Raw genomic sequence first — 7,755 nt, 5'->3', positions numbered from 1 at the left:
TCACAAGAAGCAGATGCTGGTGCCATGCTTCTTGGACTGTCTGCACAACCATGAGTCTAATCACCCTCATTTCCCTATAAATTACCCAGCCTCAGGTATCCCTTTATTACAGCAATGCAAATTGGACTAATACAGATGAAGAGATAAAGTATTAATTTAGAAGATGTTTATATACATATATATATAAATATATATATGCATATACATATGCATATATATGTATATATGTTTAACATTCTCACTGAGACTGGGAGGTGTTAGAGACACATAATTGAAAACGAAATCTCCCCCCAACCAAGAAAACTTCTCCACGAAGGTAGAAGAGAAAGAAATACTATTATTACACTTTAATTTCCGGGGTACATGTACAGAACGTGCATTTTTGTTACATAGGTATCCACACGTCTTGGTGCTTTGCTGCATCTGATCCTCCCATCAACTACACTAGGTATTTCTCGTGTTATCCCTTCCCAATCCCCCCACCCCTGCCTGTTCCTCCCCACCCCTCCCCCACCACCCACAAGCCCCAGTGTGGGATGTTCCCCTCCCTGTGTCCATGTGGTCTCATTGTTCACCATCCACTTATATTTTAGAAAAAAATACTATGTTTTAAGTTCTGCAATACATGTGGAGATCATGTAGGCTTGTTCAATAGGTATACGCATGCCATGGTGGTTGTTACTTCATCCATTGCCCCGTCATCTACATTAGGTATTTCTCCTAATGCTATCCCTCCCCAATTCGCCCACACCCTGCTATTCCTCCCCTAGCCCCTCAGCCCCTGGCCCCCAGTGTGTGATGTTCCCCCACCTGTGTCTGTGTGTTCTCATTATTCAGCACCCACTTATGAGTGAGAACATGCAATGTCGGGTTTTCTGTTCTTGTGTCAGTTTGCTGAGAATGATGGTTTTCAGCTTCATCCATGTTCCAGTAAAGGACATGAAGTTATTTTTTATGGCTGCACAGTATTCCATGGTGTATATGTGACATATTTTCCTTGTCCAGTCTATCTAGGATGGGCATTTGGGTTAGTTCAAAGTCTTTGCTATGGTAAACAGTGCCACAATAAACATACGTGTACACGTGTCTTTATAATTGAAAGTGTTATAATCCTTTGGGTACATATCTAATAATGGGATTCCTGGGTCCAACAATATTTCTATTTCTAGATCCTGAAGGAATCACCACACTGTCTTCCACAATGGTTGAACAATTTACACTCTCAACAGCAGTGTAAAAGCATTCCTGTTTCTCCACATTGTCTCCAGCATCTGTCGTCTCCAGATTTTTTAATGATTGCCATTCTAATTGGCATGAGATGGTACCTCAAAGTGGTTTTGATATGCATTTCTCTAGTTATCAGTGATGATGAGCTTTTTTTTCATGTTTGTTGGCTGCATGAATGTCTTCTTATGAAAAGTGTCTCTTCATCTCTGTCACAAAATTTTTTGCCCATTCTTTCGGTTGCCAGTTCACTCTAATGCTAATTTATTTTACTGTGCAGAAGTTCTTAAGTTTAGATCTCATTTGTCTGTTTTGGCTTCTGTTGCCATTGCTTTTGCTGTTTTAGTCATGAAGTCCTTGCCTATGCTTATGTCCAGAACGGTACTGCCTAGGTTTTTTACGGTGTTAGGTCTTATGTTTAAATCTTGAATCCATCCGGAGTTGATTTTTATATAAGGTGCAAGGAAGGGATCCAGTTTCAGCTTTCTGCATGTGGCTAGCCAGTTTTCCAACACCATTTGTTACCTAGGGTATCCTTTCCCCATGGCTTGTTTTTGTCAGGTTTGTCAAAGATCAGACAGTTGTAGCTGTGTGGTGTTACTTTCGAGGCCTCTGTTCTGTCCCGTTTGTTTACATATCTGTTTTGGTACCAGTACCACGGTGTTTTTATTACTGTGGCCTTGTAGTACAGTTTGAAGTCATGTAGTATGATGTCTCCATAATTGTGTGCTTAGGAGTGTCTTGGCTATGTAGGTTCTCTTTTGGTTCCGTATAAAGCTTAAGGTGTTTATTTTCCAATTCTGTGAAGAAAGTCATTGGTAGCTTATGGGGATAGCATTGACTATGTAAATTATTTTGGGCAGTATGGCCATTTTCACAATATCGATTCCTCCTGACCATGAGCATGAAATGTTTTTATATCTGTTTCTGTCCTCTCTTATTTTCTTAAGCAGTGGTTTGTCCTTCTTTTTGAAGAGGTCCTTCACATGTTTTGTTAGTTGTATTTCTAGGTATTTTATTCTCTTTGTAGCAACTATGAATGGGAGGTCACTCATGATTTGGCTCTCTGTGTGTCTGTTGCTGATGTATAGAAATGCTCATAATTTTTGCACATTGATTTTGTATCCTGAGACTTTGCTGAAGTTGCTTATCAACTTAAGGAGATTTGGGCTGACAATGGGGTCTTTTAAATATACAATCATGTCATCTGCAAATAGAGACAATTTGACTTCCTCTTTTTCTAATTGAATAACCTTTATTTCTTTTGGCATGAAACCAGAGTGAGATGCACTTCTCAGGAAATCAGCTCAGCAGTTGCAAAGACAGAAAAAAAAAAAAAAAAAACAACTCTCACCTTTTTATATAAAAAGCAGATACAACCTTTAACATACAAATTCTCAAGGTAAGCAATAACTTGTCCTCAAGGGGACTTTACAGTCCCATTTGTCACACACCTTTCATTTTAAACATTCTTAGCAATTGGGGTAACCGTCTCTGTTAGACAATTGGCTTTTCCAAAGAAAAAATAAACTTCTTATGTCTTTATAAAAGGAGGTTGTCTTGCAACTTGGAGTAAGATACCTGCGGAACTTTCCCTCCCAGCCTCCTACTGAACCTGAGAAATGGAGGTGTTATCTTCCTTGATAATTTTCAAAGTGATGATTCCCAGGCTTTCAGAACAGCATCCTTGGGTCTTAAAACTAATGAGACTAAGTTATCTTTTAAGAATATTTACATACATTTCAAAATGACAAAGATGTACAAGCTTTCTAAAATAAACGCCCTAAGCAAAAGGTGCTTTTTTTCTTATTTTTAACATGGAGAATATATGAGTCAGTTAGTAATTATAGGCTTCCTAACAAAATACTACAGATTGGGTAAGTTAAACAACAGATATTTATTTCCTCACTGTTCTTGAGGCCAAAAGTCCAAGACGAAGGTGCCAGTGGGGTTGGCTTTTGGTGAGACTGCTCTTCCTATCTTGGAGACAGTTACCTTTTCACTCCCTCCCATGTGGCCTTTTCCCCATGCACAGGGAGAGAGATCTCTTGTGTCTCTTTCTCCTCTTAGAAGAACACCAGTCTTATGATACTGAAGTCCAATCCTTGTCATCTCATCTAACCTTAATTAACTCTTTAAAGGCCCTCTCTTCCAATAAAGTCACACTGGAGGGTAGGACTTCCACATGCAAATTTAGTGTGGGGCACAATTCAGTCCTTTACATAGAGTGGAGCTTCTTATTTTTAGTTGGCCTTTGTCCTTATGGGAATAACAAGCCAGGCTGAGTCCTTCTCATCATGGGGCATGTATTGGAAGAAGAGATGATGAAAAGCAAGTACATTTATCACTTGCAAGTAATAATCAAGGAAAGAAACAGTGATGAGTGAAGGCCCTTGGCTCAAGGATGAGAAGATACCTGTGAGCTCCTGGTTAGCCAGGTAGTAAATCAAAGCATTCCTGATGATTTGGAAAGAATGGAGCTAGAAAAACCAATTCATGGAAGCAGAATCATCTAGATAGTCAGTGATATAACTAAGTCGTATGTATTATTTAGGCCATCGATCGATAATTTATCAACATTCCACTTACATATTAGCTCATTTGTTTATGCACTCAACATTTAATCACCCCTAGATTCATTGTACACATCAGTATGGCTGAAAACTACCCAGATATTTTTCCTTCCTGCAATCACTTACTACCACTGTAGATTTTATGAAACTATTAATCAGGTTTGAACTTAGATTTCAATTTCAAGCTGTTGTCATGTTGATTTTACACAAAGAATTACGAGGTGACATGTCAGAATTCTCTTCCTACCAGTACAGTTCACAAAACCCATGAAACATTTATATGGCTTGAAGCATCATATGTGCTCAGTTTATGGTGAGAAAACAGTTATCTGCATTTCTTCCCAGTTTTTAAAAAACAACCATCAACTAATTGAAAAAGTATAACTCAAAATAACTGAAAGATGGTCTAAATAAATTTACAAGATTATGTAGTCTGATAACATCCACAGATAGATAGTAAACTTACATCGAAGGAGTTTGGGATGAGTCTTCACTCATGAAGTACTGAGTTTCAGAACTCAGTACTTCCCTCTTCTCAATGTATGGCCATTCTGTTGGTAGGGTGGATTTTCATCACTGGAAGCAGATGTTACACTGCTCCTCCCCTCAGGCAATCTGGCTTAGAGGAAGGCAAGTGAAGGCCAGATGAGACTAAGCCTGCATCCAGCTCCCCATGCCCATCCAACCCTCTGATTCTCTACCCTGTGCATCCTGAAGTCAAGTTAGGTATGTTTTAATGACTGTGTCATAGTTTAAAGAGATGAAAGCGATGATGATTCATTGTGCATTTGTTAAACCAAGTTTCAGAAATGATTAACGTGGGCCCTGGACACCAAGCATGGGTGAATTATTTTAGTCTCAGGAAGACAGGTTTTGTACTGCAGTTTGTATTAGGCGGAATGAGAAAGTAGAGAGATTGGAGAGTCCTAGATAAGCTGATAGAGAATGAATAGGACCCCACTGGCACCTTCTCACCCTTCTCCTGACCAGCAGACTGTTGGTTAACCCCAGCTTTGGTCTCACCTAGCTTCCTACGTGGTTCATCAGTAGCAGTGGGGCACAATGCATTATCTGCTGAAACACAAAGAAAATGCTAATGCATTTCACATTTATTTCCTCAAGTCAATTGAACTTTCCCCTAAAATACGGTCACATTATTAATTACTTTAAATCTTGTCTTTGCCACATATTATGTGTAACATTGAGTAAGCAATTTAACTTTTCTACGTCTCATTCCCTCATCTGTAAAATGAGGTTGACAATAGTGTCCCCTGAGGGTGGTTGGTGAGAATATTAAATAAATCAATATATGTAAACCTCTTAGAACCATGCCTAGTGCATAACAAATACTTCATAGAAAGATTCTTTGTTATTTTATTTTATTTTCCACAAGTTATTGGGGTGCAGGTGGTATTTGGTTACATGAGTAAATTCTTTAGTAATGTGTGAGATCCTAGCGCACCCATCGCCTGAGCAGTATACACGGCATTGTATTTGTTGCTTTTGTCCCTTGTGCCTCCTCCCCTCACCAAGTCATCGAAGTCCACTGTGTCATTCTTAAGCCTTTGTGTACTCATAGCTTAGTTCCCGCATATCAGTGAGAACATACAATATTTGGTTTTGCATTCTCGAGTCGCTTCACTTAGAATAAGTCACCAATCTCATCTAGGTTATGGCAAATGCTGCTAATTTATTCCTTTTTTGGCTGAGTAGTATTCCATCATGTATATGTATGCCAGTTTCTTTATCCACTCATTTATTGATGGGTATTTGGGTTGGTCTCATGATTTTGCAGTTGTGAATTGTGTTGCTATAAACATGCATGTGCAAGTATCTTTTCTCAAATAATGACTTTTTTTCTGAGTAGATATCCAGTAGTGGTATTGCTTGATCAAATGGTAATTCTACTTTTAGTTCTTTTTTTTTTTTTTTTTTTTTTTTTTTTTGAGATGGAGTTTCGCTCTTGTTACCCAGGCTGGAGTGCAATGGCGCGATCTCGGCTCACCGCAACCTCCGCCTCCTGGGCTCAGGCAATTCTCCTGCCTCAGCCTCCTGAGTAGCTGGGATTATAGGCACGCGCCACCATGCCCAGCTAATTTTTTGTATTTTTAGTAGAGACGGGGTTTCACCATGTTGACCAGGTTGGTCTCGATCTCCCGACCTCGTGATCCACCCGCCTCGGCCTCCCAAAGTGCTGGGATTACAGGCTTGAGCCACCGCGCCCGGCCTACTTTTAGTTCTTTAAGGAACTCCGCCGTGTTTTCCGTAGTGGCCGTACTAGTTTATATTTCTTCTAGCAGTGTAGAAGTGTTCCCTGATTGCCACAACCATGCCAACATCTACTGTTGTTGTTGTTGTTGTTGTTGTTGTTGTTGTTTTTACATTCTTTGATTATGGCCATTCTTGCAGGAGTAAGGGGGTATTGCATTGTTGTTTTGATTTACATTTCCCACATCATTAGTGATGTTGAGCATTTATTAAATTGTTTGCTAGCCATTTGGATGTCTTCTTTGGAGAATTGTGTATTCATGTCTTAGCCCACTTTTGGATGGGGTTGATTGATTTTTTCTTACTGATTTGTTTGTGTTTGTTGTAGATTCTGGATATGAGTCCTTTGTCAGAAGTATATATTGTAAACGTTTTCTCTCACTCTGTGAGTTAACTTTTTATTCTGCTGACTGTTATTTTTGCCATACAAAAGCTCTTTAGTTATCTCTCAGCTATTTATCTTTGTTTATATTGCAATTGCTTTTGGGTTTTTAGTCATAAAATCTTTGCCTAAGCCAATGCCTAAAAGGGTTCTTCCAGTGTTATCTTCTGGAATTTTTATAGTTTCAGGTTTCAGGTTTAAGTCTTTAATCTGTCCTGAGTTGATTTTTGTATAAGGTGAGAGATGAGGATTCAGCTTTATTCTCCTACATGTGGCTGGCCAGTTATCTCAGCACCATTTGTTGAAAAGGGTGTCCTTTCTCCACTTGATGTTTTTGCTTGCTTTGCTGAAGATCAGTTGGCTGTAAGTATTTGGGTTTATTTCTGGATTTTCTATTCTGTTCCCATTTATCTATGTGCCTGTTTTTATACCAGTACCATGCTGTTTTGGTGACCATGGCCTTATAGTTTGAAATCAGGAAGTGTGATGCCTCCATATTTGTTCCTTTTACTTAGTCGTGCTTTGGCTATGTTGGCTCTTGTTTGTTTCCATATGAATTTTAGAACTGCTTTTCTTGAACTCCCGACCTCAGGTGATCCACCCGCCTTGGCCTCCAAAATGATCGGATTACAGGCATGAGCCACCACGCCCGGACTTAGAACTATTTTTCTAACTCTATGAAGAATGATGGTAAAATTTTGATGGGAATTGCATCGGGTTTGTACATTGCATGTATTTGTACGTTGCAGTATGCTCATTTTTACAATATTGATTCTACCCATCCAGGGCCATGTGATGTGTTTTCATTTCTTTGTGTCATCTATGTTTTCTTTCGTCAGTGTTATGTAGTTTTCCTACTAGAAGTCTGTCCACCCTTTTGTTAGATATATTCCTAAGTAATTTTTTTTTCTTTTTCTTTTCTTTTCTTTTTTTTTTTTTTTTTTTTTTTTTTTTTTTTTTTTTTTTTTTTTTTTTTTTTGGCGGCAATTGTGAAAGGGTTTGAGTTCTTGATTTGGTTCTCCATTTTGTCACTGTTGGTGTATAGAAGAGCTAATTTGTGTACATTAATCTCGTATTGGGAAATTTGCTAAATTATTTTATCAGTTCTATGAGCTTTCTGGGGGAGTCCTTTGGTTTTTCAAGGTAGATGATCATATTGTTAGCAAACGGAGACAGTTTGACTTCCTCTTTACCTGTTTGGATGCCCTTTATTTCTTTCACTTGTCTGATTGCCCTGGCTAGGATTTCCAGTACTATGTGGAAGAGGAATGGTGAGAGTGGCCATCCATGTCTTGTTTCCATTCTCAG

Source organism: Saimiri boliviensis, chromosome 10, assembly GCF_048565385.1.
Source record: "Saimiri boliviensis isolate mSaiBol1 chromosome 10, mSaiBol1.pri, whole genome shotgun sequence".
NCBI lineage: Eukaryota > Metazoa > Chordata > Mammalia > Primates > Cebidae > Saimiri > Saimiri boliviensis.
Note: the sequence above shows the minus strand (reverse complement) of the source record.